The sequence below is a fragment of the Gopherus flavomarginatus genome, chromosome 3 (genome assembly GCF_025201925.1).
Source record: "Gopherus flavomarginatus isolate rGopFla2 chromosome 3, rGopFla2.mat.asm, whole genome shotgun sequence".
NCBI classification, from domain to species: Eukaryota; Metazoa; Chordata; order Testudines; family Testudinidae; genus Gopherus; species Gopherus flavomarginatus.
Genome location: NC_066619.1, coordinates 74,275,544 through 74,297,891, shown reverse-complemented (window position 1 = coordinate 74,297,891; position 22,348 = coordinate 74,275,544). Strand labels below are relative to the sequence as shown.

Sequence of the window (22,348 nt, the reverse complement as noted above, 5' to 3'; positions counted from 1 at the left end):
CTTCCCATCTCAACATTTGAGACCCTCAGAATTTCTCCATGTGAAGAGATTACATATTGAATTAAATGAATATTATGTCACGCACCCTAGGTGAGTAAAAGCACTGGAGAATTTCCAGAGGGAGGAGACCAATACAGGCACTACATTCCAAAATTGATTGGTAAACTAGTAGTTCAGAGGAGAGCAACAAAGTTGATTACTTTGCTGGAAGAGTTAATTTAAGAAGACATATTAAATAGACTAAATATGTATAGTTTGGTAAAATGATAGTTGAAGAAAAGTGACTTATTCCTTATGATGAGTGACTTTCAAGCTAAAATAGGATGTGACAAGCAAGAAATGGAAAAAAAAAATCAATGATGAAGCACGGGTTGGGAATCATTAACCAAAATGATAAGAGACTCATTGGACTGTACTTGGCATCCAATCTAGTTCTTCCAAGCCCTCGATTCCCTCACAAAGATGTACATAAAAAAACATGGACTTTGCCAGATGACAAAATGAAAAATTACATTAACTACATCTGCATTAGCTTGAGATTCAGGTCATCTGTCCAAGAAGCAAGGGCATATATGAAACAGCAAATGTCAGCAGAAATCACAACCTTTTCATTGCTAAACCTGAAACTAAAATTGAGATAGATCTTTCAACAGGAAGTGGTAAAGAATAGTACCAGTACAAAGCTGGATACAAAAAGAGTACTGCAAGAAATTCGAATCTGAACTAAGGAACAAGTTTGAGGCAGTGACACAGGCAAAGGAAGGCAAGACACACACTGGGACTGAAGAAAAATGGCAATGTTCACTGGCCTGGGCATGTGATTCAAGCTGCAGCAGTCACAGCTGGATATCAACATAAAGCAAGAATTGGATAAATCAAAAGATATGGCATTTAACTGAGGACAGAAAAGTACTGAAAGGAAAACTCCTAAATGCTAAGACCAATAACATACTGGAAAAAGCAAAAGTGGAGTACAAGAAAGCAGAAAAAGCAATGAAAAGCAATGCAAGGGAAAGAGAAACAGAGATATGTTGAAGACCTAGCAACTGAAGATGCTGCTATGCTAAGAAACCATGGAGCCACGTATCACGTGACTAAAATCCAGTGTGTACATTCCTAAACAGGAAATAGACCAATAAAAAGCAACGATGGAAAAATGTTTACAACTGGGGTAGAACAGAACAACAGATGGGCAGAGCATTTCAGAGTCATCCTCAACAGACCCAGACCCATTTCAGATGAAACATGTGAACCTGATCAACCTGACATCAACATCTGTCCAATAGATATGTCAGAAGTACAGGCCGCAATCAAGTAACAGTAAAACCAATAAGGGGGCAGGAGATGACCAAATCACAGCAGAAATGCTAAATACATGTGACACAGCATCCTCACAAAACTGAGAGAGTTGTTCTATGAAGTTTGGTAAAACGGATCCCTCTTAACCAGTAGGAACATGGAATCATCATCAATAAACCCAAACAGGGTGATCTTACTGACAGTAATAACTGGAAAGAAGTTGTATTACTTTCTGCTTTGTAATATATACAAATCAAAGCTGTACAACACTAGAACAAAATTGAGACTTTTCAATTCAAATGTAATGTTAGTGCTATAATACTATGAGGGCTAGAGAGATACCAAAAAGTTAGACAGACAGATAGTTTCAAATATAAGTGTCTATGGAAGATTCTGGGCACTGTTTGGAAAGACCTTATTTCCAATGAAGAGATCCTAGAAATCACCACCTACCAGCTCATTCCTACTAGAATCAGAAAGCAGCCGTGGGTGTATTTTGGGCATAACCAAATACAGATGCCAACACGCAGGTTCTCACATGAAGTCATCAAGCAGAAACCAAATGGTGTAAGGAAATAAGGGTGCCCAAGAGAAACTTTGAGAAGAATCCTCAGATGGAAGGGCAAAACAGTCAATCACAACATGACAGAGCAGATGGAAGCAGCAGAGAATGACAGAAAATAATGGAAGAGACGAGTCTCCACCTTGTGCATCAACATTGCCACGGGAAGGATGTATGCAGGTATATACATGTAACAAATATTTTGTACATTATTGTAAAAATCAAGGAGGAGAGAAAAGATGTTCCAAAAGTCTGAAATTAATTATGGAAAAACTGGAATAAATACCAGGAAAAGTGAAAAGATCTAGTACTGTGCAACATTCTCACATGAAAAGTGATAAAAGCTGCATCAAAGAACAAGTTATTGATTATATTGCAGAAAACACTCCTGCTCTGGCAGAGTAATGAATGAGATGACTTGTAAGTCTTATCCTTATTTAACTTCTATGGTTTTATTACTTACTTCATATTGAATTTTTGTTAGACTCAATCGCCTCTTTGTCTGCTTCTCCCACAACTGACCTTGTGCCGTCTTGCACTCCATAGGGTTCCCTACACATGGGGGGCTCTTTGAGCTGATACCTCGAGCTAGGCCACTACCCTGTGCTCCTGGAAGTCATTCCTTGAAACTTATTTCTACTGTGACATCTACAAGAAGCTAGTCAACCAATTACAGAGGTGGATGACTAGTTCGGGATAATTGACATGCATAATTAAAAAGTGTGTGTGTGCGTGTGCGAGAGAGAGAGAGAGAGAGTGTTTTCATCCCTCCCCTTTCATAAGTTGCTCAACTTCTTAGACTCACTGGGGACATACATTTTGGACAGCACCTAGCAGCTTGTGAGTGCTATAGAATACAAATAAACAGGAATAAAAACTCACTATGAATGATCCTCTTCCTGTCTTTGTTTCTAACACTTGTTTCTACATAGAGACAGGGTAGAAAGCTGCAAGACAAAGCTCCGACTGTTCCCAACCAAACCTGCAGTGGTTACTACTGAAGTAATGAGAAGCCCAAGAGCTGGATCTCAAGCAGCTCCCTTTCCCCACAGTACAGGTTCCAGAGGAGACTCTGTTACCTATTCCATGATACCATGGCATCATGTCCTAAAATGGAGACTGGGTGGAAGAAAATATGGCCATTACTGACTTCTTGTGTTGAAGGAAGAAAGTATTTCATTGTCATATCCCATTCCAGATCCACAATAAAGAATGGCAACTGGAAGCAGCACTACATCACAATAGCCTACACAAGAGTGTGAAGGGGTTCCACTCACTACCGGTGCACTTCATTGGAACTAGGTCTGGGAATTAGCTCTTGCCCTGTCTCGTGCCACCTTCCTTTGTTTGCGTGAGCTGTAGCGCCTCTCTCTCTCTTGCCAGGTCTCAGAGTGCTCCCTCTTCATGACTCAGCCCTCCATTCAGATCACTATAAAGTCCTTTCCTTCCAGGGTAACAAAGTTTCATGGAACTAGCTGTCTAAATGCTGTTTCAGGTAGTCTTCTACTTCAACTTCAGGTCCGGGGCCACTTTCCCCAGCGGGTGGGGAACCCATGCCTGCCTCCTATTAAAGGTTCCAGCCCAGAGACCCTGTGGCTAGCAACCTAGGTCAGCTCAGTTTCAGATCCTGTTGCTATTTTCCTGAGTTCCTTCCTATTCCATCTCCTTACCTATCTGTGGATTTACCACCAGCGCTTCCTCTGTTCCCCAAGGCTTCTTAACTCCTCTGTGCCTCTTGTAAGACTCTAGTGCAGTACAGGACAGGACCGGACCCCAGGGCTTACTCTCCCCAAGATCTCCTACTTGTCCTTGGCCAACTCCCTTTTCCTTAGGCAGTGACTGCAGACCTCCTCCCTGCAGCCCCTTTCCTGCTCTAACTTCCTGGCTTTATACTCCTATACCAGCTCCTCTCCACCACAGGATTTCATCAGCCTTTAGGCCTAATTAATGCTTGGTTCCCCCACCCCAGGTGCAGCATCTATGATTAGTTAGCCCCTCCTGGCCCACATTAACTCACTCAGGTCTTGTGTGGGGTGGACACTCCATCGCGGAAAGCAATCACATCACCCCTTAATAAGATGGACAATCACAAGTGAGGATCTAGAATGTGCCACACTTTAGAGAAAGGGAGTCGAGTTCCTGTAGATAAAATATTAATGAATCAGCTCTTAAAAGATTTAAAACAACTGCAAGCCTGAATCCACTAGGGAAGAAACTTCATATTTTATTTTTAGAATTATGAATAATAAAAATATTTTTGAAAGAAAGCCACTTTAAAAATCCAAATCCCAAAGGGACCACCTCCATTAGAACCATGCAGAGAGCTAATGGATTAATGGACGCTACGACTCTCAAGGCTGGTCTACACTACGGGGGGGAAATCGATCTAAGATACGCAACTTCAGCTCCGTGAATGATGTAGCTGAAGTCGATGTCCGTGGCTCCCCATGTCGACTCCACTATCACTGTTCGGGTTGGTGGAGTTCCGGGATCGATAGTAATTTGTTCGGGGATCGATATATCGCGTCTAGATGAGACGCGATATATCGATCCCCGAGAAATCGATTGCTACCCGCCGATACGGCAGGTAGTGAAGACGTAGCCTCAGTATGAGTGAATCCTTCTAAAGTGTGAATGGCAGACACCACCAAGTTAAACAAGTCTTGCAATTATTACAAATCACGCTTACACCATGTCACAGAATAACTGTCATGTATTATTTATTCATTGACGATCCCTCAATTGAGGATGATCTCTACCACTAATTTACATATGGATCCTGAGATGACTCAGGAGTCCAATCCTGGAACTGCAAATCCGTCGATAGTAGGTACAGACATTTTGTGGCAGGCCAGTTGCCTGCTGAGAGAAAGTTCTTTTTTTAATTGTCATGTATATGCATATGACAGTATCAAATTCCACTGCTTTAAAATGTTCAAAATCATCTCTTTCATTGTGAACATGAAACAGCTGTTATGACACCTGCAACAGTTTACCTCACTAAGACCCTACTCCAACACCCACTCAAGTAAAAGCAAAGTCTCCCATTATCTTCAATGGTGCAGGATCAAGATTTAAGAGAATAGCAGAGTTTGCAAAAAATGCAATTTTTTTTTTTGAATCAGTGCATGTTAACTTGTAGGTATGCTCAAGATACTCAACAAAGATATGTATGATCTAAAATACTACTTAGTATTTATTTAGCGCTTTTTACCTAAGAATTGCTTTACAAAAATGTATAAATATTATCTCCATTTTACAGATGGGAAAATTGAGTCACAAAGAGGTTAAGCAAATTATTAGCACAGCCAAGATGACAAACCCAGTCTCCTGATTTCAGGTCTTCTGGACTAACTACTAGATCAAACTGGCCTCTTCACAACATCTTTTATCTTGTGTGAATACATATATATACACACATATATATACACACACATATCTTTATATATATCTCATCCTGGTAGCTAACATGAGATTAGAGAGAACAGGACATGTGTCGCTCCTGCTGTCGTTCTTTCAGCAGTACTGTTTAAGACTGGCAGTGGACCATTTTCAGTTGAAGATCGTCAGGTAGCAAAGCTGCTCCCTTTGATGTGTCATCAGAGATAGAGCTGATGGACTTCAAGGCACAATGGTCTGGGTCTTGCAAATGGGATTTTATGGAATTATAGTATAATATATATAATAAGTTGCTCAAAGCTACCCATAAAAATGATAGTCTAATTAATAAACTCTAGGATCAGTTCAACTGTGTGTGTATATTTATACATGGGCGTGTACAGATATAAAATATATATACATACATATGAATGACATGGGCAAGTCATTTAACATCTTTGTGGCTCAGTTACCCCCTCTGTTAAATAAATTACACACACACACACACACACACACACACACACACACACTCACTCTCTTTTGTAATTGCACTTAGTTGCTGAGATATTTGTCAATTAAAAAAACATTCAGCTATCACCCAAAAGAAGGAATTAATATGAATATTCCATGAATTTCTGAAAAGTAATAGAAACCAAGGCCTGCTTGAGATAGTAACTCACCTCTGTCCCGGCACTGCATCGCGTCTGTGCAATGCACGGCGCATGCCTACTCCAGCCTCTGGCGGGCGGCTAGTCCGCTTATTCCTGTTGCCTTAAGTTCCTGTCTCTTATCACTTGTGTTCTGCTGCCAGTGTAGCACATAAAGAACACGTGAAGAAACATAAGTCAAATGCTAAGACTAAGAGTTTGACAACCAATTGTCTTTTGGAATGGAAAATCCCACGAATTCTAACTTCCTTAAAAACAAAAATAAACAAATCACAACAAATATTGCTGAGGAATTTATACTTTTTTGGACATACAAAAACAATTTTGTGCTCCTGATGACACTTCATCAGTGAGAGCTCAATTATGAGAAGAGTGGAGTATACAACAGGAGCTAGAGGGTATTCAGCACCTCCATGGAAATGCTGAGCAAGCACCTTGAAGGTATGGCCCCTAAAAACTTGAGCCTGCTCCCACTGACACCAATGGAAGTTTTGCCACTGACTTCAGTGAGTCCAGAATCAGGACCTAAACTACTGAAACTACAAAAGATGAAATAAATACACTAAGAGAATGGTAGAAAACACACCAAGTAGTTTTGGTATAATATAGTGTAATGTAACTACAACAGCTTATTAAAAAAAAGACAGCCACGTTGAATTCAACTCCAACAAAAATATGGGAAGAAATCAACATTTGCCAAATGGAGGGACAAAATTAAGACACAAGACCCAAATAAGTTTCTAGGCAAATATTAAACAAAAAGAGAAAAATAATATATAGTGCCAAGCACTTCTGTGATGTGCAGCCAGCAGCCATGAGTGGTATCTGAAATGGGACAAAGAGGGGCAGACTGTACTTGCAGAGTTGTTACTATTTGAGCACAAATCTTAAGAACAAAATGTAAAATATACTTCTCCAACTTTGCTGTTTTTACCTGACGTTGTGGGAAAGCTAAGAAGACAGACAATAAAGAAGAGACACAAGAGAAGGTGCACAATAAAGAGAGGGGAGGAGAAAATAAATTAACCACCAAACAATAGCACACAGAGTCATAGTCACAGAGTTTAAGGCCAGAAGGGACAACCAGATCATTTGGCTCACACTGTCTTAAGGGAAGTAGGGTTCGAAATTAAGGACTGCTAGTCTACTGTGATTTTGGATATTATCCATTGAGAGGTGCTCAGATGCCATAGAGCTGTATTCCATTATTAGGACAGATGCACAGGGGATGAATTTATCTCCTTCACTTCCAGTCATGAAACTACTGTGTGGTGTTTGTGTGCACAGTTGAATACCTGCAGCATATCATTTCAGAGGGAACTCTGCATTTCAGTGGTTGTGTACACAAACACACACAGCAATTCTGTAAATTCTCTTGATGCTAGCAAAATGCACTATAAGACATCTGTGATTTCATCTCCTATTTTATAAAAGCATATTCCATTTCTTCTCCAGTTGCTTCTGGATCACAAAATCGTATTGTATTTATGACAACCATTCTTCCTTGACTCTTGCTGCTGTCAAATTTATTGTAATTTTTTGTGAAGCAAGAATAGTGCTCATGTTTCTTGGTAATTAAAGGGTGGTTTACACTTAAAATATGGATGCAGCTAATGGTATTCCTAAAAAATTAGTAATTAGTTTGAGACCATATTTTGGATTTCTTAGTCCTTGCCTCCACTTTCTGAAAGAGAGAGCTAATGTAAGTTGAGCTCTGCTACATACAACTAATATCCTTGCTGTTAGAGCAGGACACAGAAACAACATTTTCTCTCTTCCTCCCCATCCCCACTCATATCTCCTTCATTAAGGAGTCGGCACAGGATAAAATGAAGAGAAATTCCCACAGTCCTAACAGATCTGCAAGAGGAGCACATAACTTGCTTGCTAACTGAAGGGGAACCAAGTCAACAAGGTAAATGGGAGAAAGGAAGGAGGATGCAGAGACAGAGAGAGGTATTGACAGGCAAGGGGAGGTAGCAAGCTAATGTCCTGGTGAGAATTAGGGGGTGGGAGAAAGGAAGAGCTCCTGGTAATGGATCCAGGCTGGGGATAAAAACCTCCTCTCCCATCACTCTGTGCAGTTCCTGAAAAGTTGCCAGCACCAGCTAGTCAGTGGTTATCCTCCCCCCACATCTCCTACTACTCACCAGTTTCAGTAGGCAGCTATGTTCAACTCCCTCAGCAAGCAGTTTTTAGGCTCTGTTCCCCATTCCAAATATGGCTGCTGGTCTTTTGCACCCCCATTCCCATGCCTCTAATATTCAAGGACAAAATATCATGGCTCAAAGAAAAAAAATGAGGAGTCGTAAACACTTGTTACCAAACTAGCTTTACCTACTCCAGTATTATCAATGGGGCAAGATACATGCATTGGATCAGACCTCTGAATGAATACTAGTTAATGGGTGCAACATCTTTTTTATGAATTGAAAGCATAATTAAAAACAGATAAAAACACCAAGGAGTGTAAATTCACTCCTCAACATGGATATATTTACCTACTTCATTTCTGTTAACAAGAATTTGCATACAATGATAGGAAAATAGAATAGTGAGAGTACCATTAAAATGTAATTTAGATTCTAGAGGTGAAGCAATTCTCAATTATGCAGCACATGGTATGTCAAACAGAATTTAAAAGAACTTGATATGCTGACATGACCAAAAAACCTATTTGGGTTTCCAGTTCTATTACATTTCATACTGCTCATACAATTGGACACTGAATCTTGATTTCACTTGACAGCACAGCTTTATTCCAGTACACACAATATTATAATGTGTAGCCATTGGTGAGTCTTATGAAAGGAGACTCAAAGAGCTTGGCTTGTTTAGCCTAACCAGAAGAAGGCTGAGAAGAGATATGATTGCTCTCTATAAATATATCAGAGGGATAAATACCAGGGAAGGAGAGGAATTATTTAAGCTCAGTACCTATGTGGACACAAGAACAAATGGATATAAACTGGCCATCAGGAAGTTTAGACTTGAAATTAGACAAAGGTTTCTCACCATCAGAGGAGTGAAGTTCTGGAACAGCCTTCCAAGGGGAGCAGTGGGAGTAAAAGACATATCTGGCTTCAAGACTAAGCTTGATAAGTTTATGGAGGGGATGGTATGATGGGATAGCCTAATTTTGGCAATTAATTGATCTTTGAATATTAGTGGTAAATATGCTCAATGGCCTGTGATGGGATGTTAGATGGGGTGGGATCTGAGTTACTACAGAGAATTCTTTCCTGGGTGTCTGGCTGGTGAGTCTTGCCCACATGCTCAGGGTTTAGCTGATTGCCATATTTGGGGCTGGGAAGGAAGTTTCCTCCAGGGCAGACTGGCAGAGGCCACAGGGATTTTTCACTTTCCTCTGCAGCGTGGGGCACGAGTCACGGGTCACTTGCTGGAGGAGTCTCTGCACCTTGAAGTCTTTAAACCATGATTTGAGGACTTCAATAGCTCAGACATAGGTTAAGAGTTTATTACAGGAGTGGGTGGGTGAGATTCTGTGGCCTGCATTGTGCAGGAGGTCAGACTAGATGATCACAATAGTCCCTTCTGATCTTAAAGTCTAAAGTCTATTAAAGTCTATGAGATTTGACACTGGAGAGAGAGACGGGAGGGCTTTTTTTAGTAGCAAATACACACATTTCTTGTGCTTCTTTATGAAAACTTCTCAAAATACCATCTATATTTATTTAATTCTGAACTACATATTCTCTCCTTATGAAACTATTACTTTGGTTCACCGGATCCTGTTTCCACTGAAATCAACAGCAAAATTCACATCAATTTCCATGGGAGCCACACAGAGACATTTTTAGCAATTTCATAAAACCTTATAACAGAGTAATACAATATATATTTCTATAACAGTGAATTAGACTGCCTAGAGTCATCAATGACAAGTAAAAAAGTTTTATGGGCTAAGATAAAAGAAGGAATGAAACGGAATTGACAGTAAAAGCCTGCAATATACCACTAATTTAGAACGAAAATAATGGTAACTGATTGAAAGGCTGACAAAAAAAAAAAATTCACAGGATCTAGGCCTCATGGGCAATCTTACCTTCCCAGATATTATTCTAAGACTAATACAGCAATACAGTTCTTGGAGTGTGCTGAACATTGTTGCCAGTGATTCAACAGTTACACTTCTACCCCGATATAACGCTGTCCTCGGGAGCCAAAAAAAATCTTACCATGTTATAGGTGAAACCGCGTTATATCAAACTTGCTTTGATCTGCCGGAGTGCGCAGCCCCACCCCTCCGGAGCGCTGCTTTACCGCGTTATATCTGAATTAGTGTTATATCAGGTCGCATTATATCAGGGTAGAGGTGATTTATAATGAGTTTTGTTTTGGATGTAAAGCCCAATCTTGCAGTCCTTTCCCAGACAAAATTCCCATTAATTTATTTTGAAGTTAATTGCAGTTTCACCAGAGTAAAGATTGCAGGGTCAAGCCCACAATATTAGCTAAGAGGCAAATTTTCAAACAAACCATAAGAGAAAGAAAAAGTTAAAACTAGATAGACACCTTCGATCAGAACATGGTATTTCAAAAATATCAGGACATTTGAAAATCAGGAAATCTAGAGATACTAAGCATTAAAGTCTTATATTTCCTGAAACAAGTTTAACACTGTCCACACATCACCACACAGGGAATCACTGACTAACGTAATCTAAGTAATTCAGCTATTTTTCCACTTATTGAAATTAACAACGGAAAAATTATGTGCAGAGCTCAATTCACCTCTGTACAAAAGAGGCAAGATTATTACATGTTTTCTAAGGAAAAAGAGCGTATCTCTCTCTATCAATTCACCTCTGTACAAAAGAGGCAAGATTATTACATGTTTTCTAAGGAAAAAGAGCGTATCTCTCTCTATCTAGGAGGGAAATGGCCAGGGCAGGGTGCAGGCTGTGCGGGGCAGTTTACCCTTGCATTCTGTTTGCTCCTGATGAGAGCTCCTCCAACATTGAGCAATAGTCAATATGGTTTCTGTAAAGGGAAATCGTGTCTTACTAATCTATTAGAGTTCTTTGAAGGGGTCAACAAACATGTGGACAAGGGGGATCCAGTGGACATAGTGTACTTAGATTTCCAGAAAGCCTTTGACAAGGTCCCTTACCAAAGGCTCTTACATAAATTAAGCTGTCAGGGGATAAAAGGGAAGTCCTTTCATGGATTGAGAACTGGTTAAAAGACAGGGAAAAAAGGGTAGGAATTAATGGTAAATTCTCAGAATGGAGAGGGGTAACTAGTGGTGTTCCCCAAGGGTCAGTCCTAGAACCAATCCCATTCAATTTATTCATAAATGATCTAGAGAAAGGGGTAAACAGTGAGGTGGCAAAGTTTGCAGATGATACTAAACTACCCAAGATAGTTAAGACCAAAGCAGATTGTGAGGAACTACAAAAAGATCTCACAAAACTAAGTGATTGGGCAACAAAATGGCAAATGAAATTTAATGTGGATAAATGTAAAGTGATGCACATTGGAAAAAATTACCCCAACTATACATACAATATGATGGGAGCTAATTTAGCTACAACAAGTCCGGAAAAAGGTCTTGTCGTCATCGTGGATAGTTCTCTGAAGATGTTCGTGCAGAGGCGGTCAAAAAAGCAAACAAGATGTTAGGAATCATTAAAAAGGGGATAGAGAATAAGACTGAGAATATATTATCGCCCTTATATAAATCCATGGTACACCCACATCTCGAATACTGTGTACAGATGTGGTCTCCTCACCTCAAAAAAGATATTCTAGCACTAGAAAAGGTTCAGAAAAGGGCAACTAAAATGATTAGGGGTTTGGAGAGGGTCCCGTATGAGGAAAGATTAAAGAGGCTAGGCCTCTTCAGCTTGGAAAAGAGGAGACTAAGGGGGGATATGATAGAGGTATATAAAATCATGAGTGATGTGGAGAAAGTGGAAAAGTTATTTACTTATTCCCATAAGACAAGAACTTGGGGTCACCAAATGAAATTAATAGGTAGCAGGTTTAAAACAAATAAAAGGAAGTTCTTCTTCACACAGCGCACAGTCAACTTGTGGAACTCCTTACCTGAGGAGGTTGTGAAGGTTGGGACTATAACAATGTTCGAAAGGGAACTGGATAAATTCATGGTGGCTATTAGCCAGGAAGGGTAAAGAATGGTGTCCCTAGCCTCTGTTCATCAGAGGATGGAGATGGATGGCAGGAGAGAGATCACTTGATCATTGGCTGTTAGCTTCACTCCCTCTGGGGCACCTGGCATTGGCCACTGTCGGTAGACAGATACTGGGCTAGATGGACCTTTGGTCTGACCCAGTACGGCCATTCTTATGTTCTTGAAAAGTAAGTGGTTTCTGTTTTAATTGCCCTCTTCTTGAAGGAGCTGGAAGTACAATTTACTCTTCTTAGTGTGGTTAAATGTTGATAGATGTTTGGCTGTGTGTGAGTTTTCCCTCTGTGTGCCACCCCAGACAGAAAGCTGGCAAAGCAGACCTCGAGCAAACCACCCAATGACCACAAGATCTGTTAAGGGCCGAAGGCAACCAGCCAGGTTTAATTATCAACGAAGCACAGTGCTAGTATTCCACAGACTTTACCAGACTACTTATATATGTATGCCTATAACAATGGACCAGCTCAGACAGCAGAACTTCCCTTACCTCCCTAGGCCAGACAAAAATAGTCCCTCTGAGATACATTTTTATACCCTGATACAAAGAGGAAAGTACTGCCCCCTGACATAGTTACTGTAGTTACTTTCCCCTGACGTGGCTAGTTATTACTTATTCTTGTACATATTGGTTTGATTAAAACAATTTATTACATACTGTTATCCTGACCTTATCTTTAGGAGGGGTTAAGAGTGTTCCTGTTACCTTTGGGGAATGTTTTTGTACCATCCTTGATATCGGGATGTTTTGGTACCACTTGATATCAGGATGTGTTTGCGTGAGCACTCTGTGACTAGCACTCCTTAAAGTGTATTTTTGCAATACATTAACTCCTCATTTAACGTCGTCCCATTGAATGTTGTTTCAATGTTACATCCCTGCTCAATTAGGTAACATGCTTGTTTAAAGTTTTGCAATGCTCCCTTATAACGTTGTCTGGCTGCCTGCTTGTAAGATTCTGCAGAAGAGCAGCGACTTTAGAAGGGAGCATTGTACAAGTTCCGCTTCTCCGCCTCCTCCTCGACCCTCCCAGTGCTTCCCCCACTGCCATGGTGCTTAGGACTTCTGGGAGGGAGGGGGAGGAGCAGGGAAGCGCCGCGTCTCCACTCCTCCCCCTCCCTCCCAGAAAGTCCTAAGCATCTCCATTCCTCCCCCTCCCTGCCAGAAAATCCTAAGCGTTGCCAAACAGCTCTTTTGGCGGTGCTTAGGACTTTCTGGGAGGGAGGGGGAGAAGTAGACACATGGGGCTTCTCTGCTCCTCTCCCTCCCTCCCAGCACTTCACCTTTAGAACTTTCTGGGAGGGAGGGGCAGGAGCATGGAAGAGCTGCATCTCCGCTCCTCTCCCTCTCTCCCTCCCAGAAAGTCCTAAGCGCTGCCAAACAGCTTAGGACTTGGGGGAGGAGGGATGTGGCATGCTCCGGAGAGGAGGTGATGTGGGGATGGGAAGAGGTGGGCCTGGAGTGGAGTGGGGACCAGAAAAAGCAGGCCTGGAGCATTCCCGGCAAAGTCCGAGCCTCTTCTTCTCCAGGGAAGCTACGGCTGCTGCTGCAAAGGTGCTTCCTAGCGTCCTTGCCTGCAGTGGGCTGTGCCTGTGTGGGGTAAGCCAGGGACACTTCCCAACAACAGTACAGTACAGTACATGATGCCTTTTGTCTGCCCCAAAAACATTTCCTTGGAACCTAGCCTCCGCATTTACATTAAATCTTACAGAAAAATTGGATTCGTTTAACATTGTTTCACTTAAAGTTACATTTTTCAGGAACATAACTACAATGTTAAGTAAGGAGTTACTGTATTGGCCTTGTACTTTCCAAACTTTGTGAGCAGGTTCTGCTTCATACCAGGCCTCTAATACAAGGGCTTAGGTTTCAGGCTCTCTTCCTACTACACTTCGTAAGGGCTTTGATAAAACAATATCCAGATAAGCCCTGATCCCTGAGAAATGAGGAAGCACCAAGCTCTTAAGAGGAATGGGAGGTTACCTCAGATGTAAATTTGTTCAGCCCTGCCTCCTGAACCTGGACCCCACCTGCTTAACTCTCTCAAAGGAAAAGAAGAGCCATCCTTGCTTCAAAGGCTATCACCATTGGCCACTGCTTCACACTGTTAGACCAAGCTGCAGACAAAAACTCCTTCAGAGGAAGAATGAAAAGGGAAACTTGATAAAGTTTCATACATTTTCCCTTAAAGATCCATAGTGCACTGGACTGCAGGTCATTTCTGTCTAGATGGCATGCAGACCAGAAACTACATTTTCATCTGAAGTCAGCAGACAGCATAGCTCAATGAGAAGGAAAGCACTATTTCTCTTGGTCTGCTCTGCCTTGCAGTTAAAGATGGAAGGAAATGTCCAGAATGGTGAACCTAATGAACAAAAAAGCATACTTTGTGAAGATAAGAGAAGCAGTAGACAGGATCCAAGCTTGTCAAAGTCTATACACGTGCAGAAAATCTGTTAAAATCAGGGATGGGGCGAGCAATTGGGATCTCAGTTTAAAAAGAAAAAAGTCTGTTCCAAATACTAATTTGAGACCTTTACAGACCTTTATTTTTATGTCCCTGTGTGATGATGCACTGCATTTCTGCCAAGTACAGTAAGACTGCTTTATTGATTTTAAAGAAATAATTAAAGAAAATCTGTTTAAAATATTTCTATTGCTATCTTCTTTCCTTTAAAAAGATCAATGGCGTTATTAAAGTTGTCTGATAAAAATGACATAAGCATGAACATAAACCTGCTATAGTAAAATTATATTTTAACATGATCTGTCAGAAAAAATTAGGTGTTTATGAAAAATTGGCATCTTGTTAGTTTTGTTTTGTTTCATTTAGTATTGTATTGTCAACTTTGACAGGATCACCTGTGACAAGTTTTGGGAAGTAACAGAATACCTGAAAACTGCAATATACTCAGAGATATCATCATATGAACACTACAGATAGCAATTCTAGTAGAAAAGAAAAATATGAGCAAAAAGAAAAAAGGCCAATGTGGGCACATAAAGAAGAACTTAAAAGAGCCAAAGGTTAAAAAGAAGTTGTATATGAAATGGAGAAGGGGGGAAAGCAACAAGAAAGGGGAGAAAATAAGTCAGTGGAATAAGATTTAATTTAGATAACTACAAGGTAATACATTTGGAGAAAATAATACTAAGCAGAATACAAAATGGGAGAATGCTAGATAGGAAATGAGGATTTTCAGGTATAATACAGGCAATATATGTCCAATCTCACAATAAATTATTGTCATAACTTAGTCCCAGATTTGGACCTTAGCGTCCAAAATATGGGGGTTAGCATGAAAACCTCCAAGCTTAGTTACCAGCTTGGACCTGGTACTGCTGCCACCACCCAAAAAATTAGAGTGTTTTGGGGCACTCTGGTCCCCCCAAAAACCTTCCCAGGGGACCCCAAGACCCAAATCCCTTGAGTCTCACAGCAAAGGGAAATAAACTTTTTCCCTTCCCCCCTTGCCCCCCCCCCCCGGTGCTCCTGGAGAGAGACACAGAAGCAACCTCCGTGAATCTAAACAGAGGGAGTCCACCCTCTCTAATTCCAGTCCTGGAAACAAAAGCACTTCCCTCTTCACCCAGACGGAATGCAAAGTCAGGCTAGTAAATCTAACACACACAGATTTCCCTCTGACTTCTTCCTCCCACCAATTCCCTGGTGAGCTGCAGACTCAATTCCCTGGAGTTCCTCACTAAAGAAAAACTCCAACAGGTCTTAAAAGAAAGCTTTATATAAAAAAAAGAAAAATACATACAAATGGTCTCTCTGTATTAAGGTGACAAATACAGGGTCAATTGCTTAAAAGAAATATGAATAAACAGCCTTATTCAAAAAGAATACAATTTAAAGCACTCCAGCAACTATATCCATGTAAATACAAAGAAAACAATAGAAACCTTACTGTCTTACTATATTTGTACTCACAACTTGTAAACAGAAGATTAGAAAGCAGGAAATAGAAATCCTTCTCATAGCTGAGAGAGATTCCGGCAGAAGACCCAGAACAAAAGACTCACACACAAAAAACCCTCCACCCAGAGTTGAAAAAATCCTGTTTCCTGATTGGTCCTCTGGTCAGGTGCTTCAAATACTTATTTCCAGGGGAAAGAGACATTAACCCTTAGCTATCTGTTTATGACAATCATGTATGTCCTTTTCTTCCATTTTGTGTTGTCTGCTCCTAATGGAATGATGTGGCAGGAATGGTATTAAAGGAGCCACGATCCCTGGAGAGTAAAGAGGGGGACAGATGGACCAGGCCTCTAAACCATTCCAGGAGCTCAAACACACTCATTCCCCTTTGGCAAGCGCTTGGTACAAACATTAAGGCGATATCCTGAACATCTCAAACTTTTCTATGAACTTCACCACACAAGAGTCTGAGATGGTCCCAGGGAATTCAGAGAATAATCCTGAGCTATTACAGAGATTAGGCTGAGATGTCTTATGGAGATTTGTCATCTGCAATTTAGGCATAACTAATGCCATAGTCTCAAAGTACAATAATACCGTACCACCTCATTTTCTACATATATAAATTATTATTTATACATTATGAAAATGCCTTTGTCTAGATAAGCATAAAATAAATATAGGGCTTTTTCTTTTGATTACTTCTTTGTTTGCAAACCAGTATCATACTGGCGGCACAGCTATTGGAATAAGAATTATTAACTTGTATTCCCTCCATTGGTTAACTGGCTCTACAGCCATAAAGACAGTAATACCCATAAGGTCCTAAATAAATTATCAATTTTCTCCAATTTCTCAAAAACATCAGAATGGTAACTATTTACAGTAGGGTAAAAGTAGCAGCATTTTAAAACCAATAAAAAGGCACTAAAGGAAATGTGTGTGTGAATATTTTAACAAGAAAAAAATTACTAAAATTACACAAAAGCAATTTTTAACAGCACTATTATTAAGAAATGTTATCATAAACCTATGTAAGAAATTCTTTTTAGATCATTTTCTACGATTTAGAAATATAATTTAACATTTTTGATCCTCAAACTGTATTAGCAGGTCTCACTTTGACTCCAAGTTAAAATTTCCTTTCCATAAAAAAAGCACCATCTGTAATCAGACTCCAATCCAATTTACCATAAGCTAAATGATGTTTTTGTTGTCAAGGTGATTTCATACCAGCTCCCCAGGAAAAGACAGATGAAACAAAAGGACTGAGAATAAGTGAAGATTGAAGCTTGTAGCAAATGAGGATACAAATTTACCAAAATTCAGATATTCTAAGCTTAATTATTTTAGAGTTTTAGACAGCATATTTCCTTGGCAATTAAGATACTGCAACTAATAACACAAATTAACAGAAAAAGTCCAACCAGGATATTTCCTTGGGGTTTTTTCCTCGTATACCTTAAGCATTATAACTCTGAAAGTCACTTTATACCTGTCAAACATTACTGCATGGAATACAAATCTGAGGTGTTGTGTATCTTTCAACTCAGACTACCTTTGAACTACTTTAAGTCATAGCTGTGGAACAATACCACAGAAACATCCAAGGGCTTAAAATTATTTCTCCAGGGAGGAAAATCAAGTACCAGTTTTGAACGTTAGATTCTGACAAAGGAGCTCATGTTTGAGTGATCTTTAATTTAGTTAGTTGTAGTAAACAAATGAATCTGATCATACTAGTACAATTAGCAAAAATGAAACTAAAGACAAATTTCATTTACTTTGCTCTGGATATTTTTGATTAATAGGCATTAATTTTGTAACCGGGTGCAACAGAACTCTATTGTTATATACAGATTAGAAATGTAAACACTTAGCATTTCCCACAACTACTGACTTCACAATTGATTTTGAATGTTATTTCAAGAAATAGACAAGTGCCAGAGAAGTATAATGAAGGGAAAGAGCACTACTGCCCCCTAATGAGTTAATTTAGAAAGAAATTTCTGTTCATCATTTCAATCTTTCTCCTTCATGGAGCAACAACAGGCCATTACATTCAAGCATGGAGGATAAATAGCACATATAAACAATTAGCCATTTTGAAATAGTAACTAGGATGCATACCAAAATTCTGAATAAGAGGCTGCAATTACTTCTACGTATAAGGTTTGGGAGAAAATGAGAAAAGCTGTATAACATTTAGGATGCTGAGATAAGTGCTTAGCATTTTCGTATATAGAACCTTTGCTGATGAAAAGTACTTTACAAACATTAACTAATTAAGCCTCAACACTTTTATGAAGCAGATAGATGAGTGCCTTTTTTTTGTTTTAAAACCTGTCCTATACTCGATGTGATCAATAAGCCACAAGGCAGTTGCTATTATTCTTCAGGTCAACCTAGATTTCTAAATTTCAGTGTGCAAAACATTACAGCATTTGTATGTTTTTGTTGTTGCACCATTCCATCTACTAAGCACCAATTTCAGAGTTGTTATTCAAGGCTCGTAGTAATTGCAAGAAAATCCAATTCCATCTGATTGCATCAATAAAAGAAAGAATAAACAGGAAGAGTGTAGGAACTGGAATTGTGTTTATAAAGGAAATGTGCGCTGGTGGATTGAACAAAATAAACTGTCTTTTGATTAAATAAAACAACAACCGCATGATCTATCGGTAAATATTCATATGTCACTACCTGACCAGCAGGGGTGCAAAAAGCCACTTTTGATATATATGGCTTGAGTTTCAACAGATACATCATACAGGCAGACTGGTTCCATAGGAATCTAATGTCAATGAACAACCCAATGGATAAGAACTTTGTCTTTATATTTTTATAACTGGAAACTGATGCAAAGAAACAGAGCAACTTGTCTAATGCCATATATATGAAAGCCAGAAATAGTGTTTTAATTCTCTATTTTAAACCCTGAAAATACTGTATACAGATTACAAAAAAGTCAAAATGAATCCACTTTACACATGGGGAAAAAAAAACTTTCAGCTGGGCCTCTACTCAACTTTTAAGTGCCCATGCATAAAATTGCACACAATCATACTTGGTCCTACACTTCACAGGTGGAAATACTAGGCACAACACTGCAAAGATATGAACATCCGCATACACACTTTTAACAGTCTTAACTATTAGCCAATACTTGTATGTTAGGAGTAGGGCATGCTATATTAATAATTTATTATAACCAGCATGTGGACAGATATGTTAACCAAATTATATTAGGTCTTCCCTACAATTCTGTTCACTTTGCTCACTTATGTCAAGTAATATATATCCCACAATACTCTGCAAAGCTAAACATTGCTTTTGGCATTAGTGAATATAATACCTTTCAAACGCAAGATTCATTGGTTCTGTGTCCTAACACATGACAATAGGTATCCTGGGGTTGAATATGGTATCCAAAACAGAGATAAAAAAAGGTACACCATGGTACCAGAAAAACAGGTGTAACCCCTTTGGGCTTTTGAGAGCATGGCCCTTTTAAATCTTTGTACTAAAGGGGGGCAGTGATGATTGTTCCAAGAAGAGAGAGTGCTGTTTTTTGTTGTTGGTTTTATTTTTGTTTTGTTTTGGGAGGGGAGAGGGGGTTGGTTGGCGGGGAGGAAGAAGCAAGGAGAGAGAGGGAGAGCAATGGGATGTGTGTCTGCAGTTCCAGACAGAAGGGCTGCAGCAAGCAGTCTCTCCCAGAGTGAAGACGCCGAGAACCTGCCCGAAGCCTGGGAGGGATAGAGCGGTCAACCAGGGACACCCCAAGACAGGAGCCAGGAGGAGCACTGTGGTAGGGAGGAATCTCCCAAGAAGGACAAACTGGAGCTGGACCCAGTATCACTGCTGCCCAGAGTGGTATGGGGCTCTGAGTACTGGGGCTTGTGAGTTTGCATTGGGAATAAGGAAGGAAGCTGTAGCTAGTTAAGTGGGGAGGTTGACTATAGCAGCGTTCAAAAAATAACTAGATAAATTCATAGAGGATAGGTCCATCAATGGGTATTAGCTGGGATGGTGTCCCTAGCCTCTGTTTGCCAGAAGCTTGAAATGGGTGACAAGGAATGGACCTAGGGTTGCCAGGTGTCCAGTTTTCGATCAGAAGACCTGGTCAAAAAGGGACCCTGGCGACTCCTGTCAACACTGCTGACCAGCCCGTTAAAAGTCCAGTCGGCAGCACAGTGGGGCTAAGGCAGGCTCCCTGGCTGATGTGGCTCTGTGTGGCTCCTGGAAGCAGCGGCATGTCCTCTGGCTCCTACGTGGAGGGGTAGCCAGGGGGCTCTGATGCTGCCCCCTCCCCAAAGGCCAGCTCTGCAGATGCATTGCTTGGTGTCTGCCCTTTCAGACTGTGGCCTGTGGGGCCTTGTGTTGAACGTAACCCTGTTTTATCACTTCCCCTATCTTTCCCCCTCTGTTTTCCTCCATTCATCGCTCTGTAAATAAATATTTCCCTTTCCTATATTCATTGTACTCTTCCGGTATGTGTGTGTTCATTTTGAGGGGGTTGGAACAGGTGCCCTTATGATGAAAGGGCCTGGTAAAAAAGTGATTGGTGAATTTTAGTCTTGGATGATGTATATACAGTGCTTTCGAAATTGTACACAGGTCTGGTAGTTTTGAAGGCCTAGTTTTGAAGCACACTTTCTGTGTAAAGTGAGCTGCATGCTGTGAAAAACAGCTTCCCAGAGGGAGTGGTGTGTATGCCTCCTTAACGTATTGTACTATTTTATCTTCAGGCAATAAATTTGCTAACTTTGGTTATTTGGTCTCCTGAACATTTTTAATATCAAACCACAAATTCAGTCAATCAATGGTCTATACATTTTAATCACTATAACGCTAATAACTGATATAGTCTAACTATATAATCACTTTGGTTACCACTGAATTGCAGCTAATCCTGCAGATGATCACATTGGCTATAAAACATTTTAGGACAAAAAGAGAAAAAGAATACAATATCCAGTTTCTTCTGGAAGAATTTAAACAAGAACATCAACCAAAAATTAGCATATCCAACAGTACAGTGCTCCCACTAAAATAAAGCATATGCATTGGTTCTCCGCCTCCTCAAAAAGATCTTCACTTGATTCACTAATACAAGTACCTGCAGCACCTGGATTTCACTTAGTGTTCTCCCATCTAATAATTACCAAGCCTGACCACATGTGACTTTAATGTAGGAACAAACCATAGCTCAAGGTGGCATGGTTGGATGCATTAGGATCCATTCTGTCTTTCTGCCATAATGTACAAAATCTTAATAAATTCATTTCTTTTTTAAAAGGGTTACATACTCTTATCAAAACAACAAAACTTCAAGAGAAACTATTTATTAAGAAGGAATATTCCTTTATAGCAGCATGTGCATGTTTTTCCAGTGTTTTTTTTTAGTCATTTTTTGTAGCTGCATTTTACATATGTTGCTCGTTACGACTTGTATACAAAAATGCTATCTGCTTTGTGTATTAAGGTTTTTAAAATTCACCCTCAGGTAATCTACTGTTTTTTCTAAGAACAAAGAGCTCTGTTACAGGCGTCAATTTAAGGCACCAAGAAGACCAAGGGCTTAAGTCTCCTCATTTATTCCAGTGTAAGTCAGGAGTAAACTCTATTCAAGTTAGTGGAATTACTGTGGTTTAAAGATGACCTGAGAGCAGAATCAGGTCCCTTGAATTAAAATTTTCCTTTGTTTTTTAAAAATCTACTTTTTCACTAACACAGATTACGGTAGAGACCACAAAAGTTGGGGGGGAGATTACTTTCCACTGGCAAGGTGAGGTAATTCTATCCTAAAATCTGCAAGACCAGTAGATCTTACTATTCAAGCATAAACAAAACATTATTTGTATTACTTTGGGATTTTTTTAAGTTTATTTTCTATAGTAGTCAGACCTTGCCTATATTAAGGTTTACCCAGCACTGTATTGGTTCCATTCAAACCACTAGCAAAAAATACAACATAAATGTAAAAAGTAGTTTCCGTTGACGTAGCATGTCCGTTTCAAATTGAAGTAAGATACACCAGCACAACCCAAGGTTTACATTGGTGCAGCATGTTTACACCAGTGGCTGTCCCAGTGTAGCTACACCAGTGGCTAAAAACCACATGCTAGACAGGGCTGTACAATAAAAATGTAAAGACCCTGGCTCTCCACTGTCATTTACTACACCTGTATAGTGGTCTTAGAACACATGCATAACGATTTGATAAAATCTCAGCCCTACTTTGCAAAGCATAAATGAAAACAAAGTAGAAGGCAGTGGAAAACCAGGTGCAAAATATGTAAGAGTTATCAATCATGAGGTACATACTATAAAATAACCACAC

The 22,348-nt window shown here is 39.9% G+C and overlaps 1 protein-coding gene across 2 annotated transcripts in view; it reads right to left on the bottom strand.

Moving 5' to 3' along the window:
* The window catches only part of COMMD10 (COMM domain containing 10), a 171,338-nt gene that overhangs the window by 107,030 nt on the left and 41,960 nt on the right, over positions 1-22,348 (bottom strand). The gene's annotated exons all lie outside the window — the stretch shown is intronic.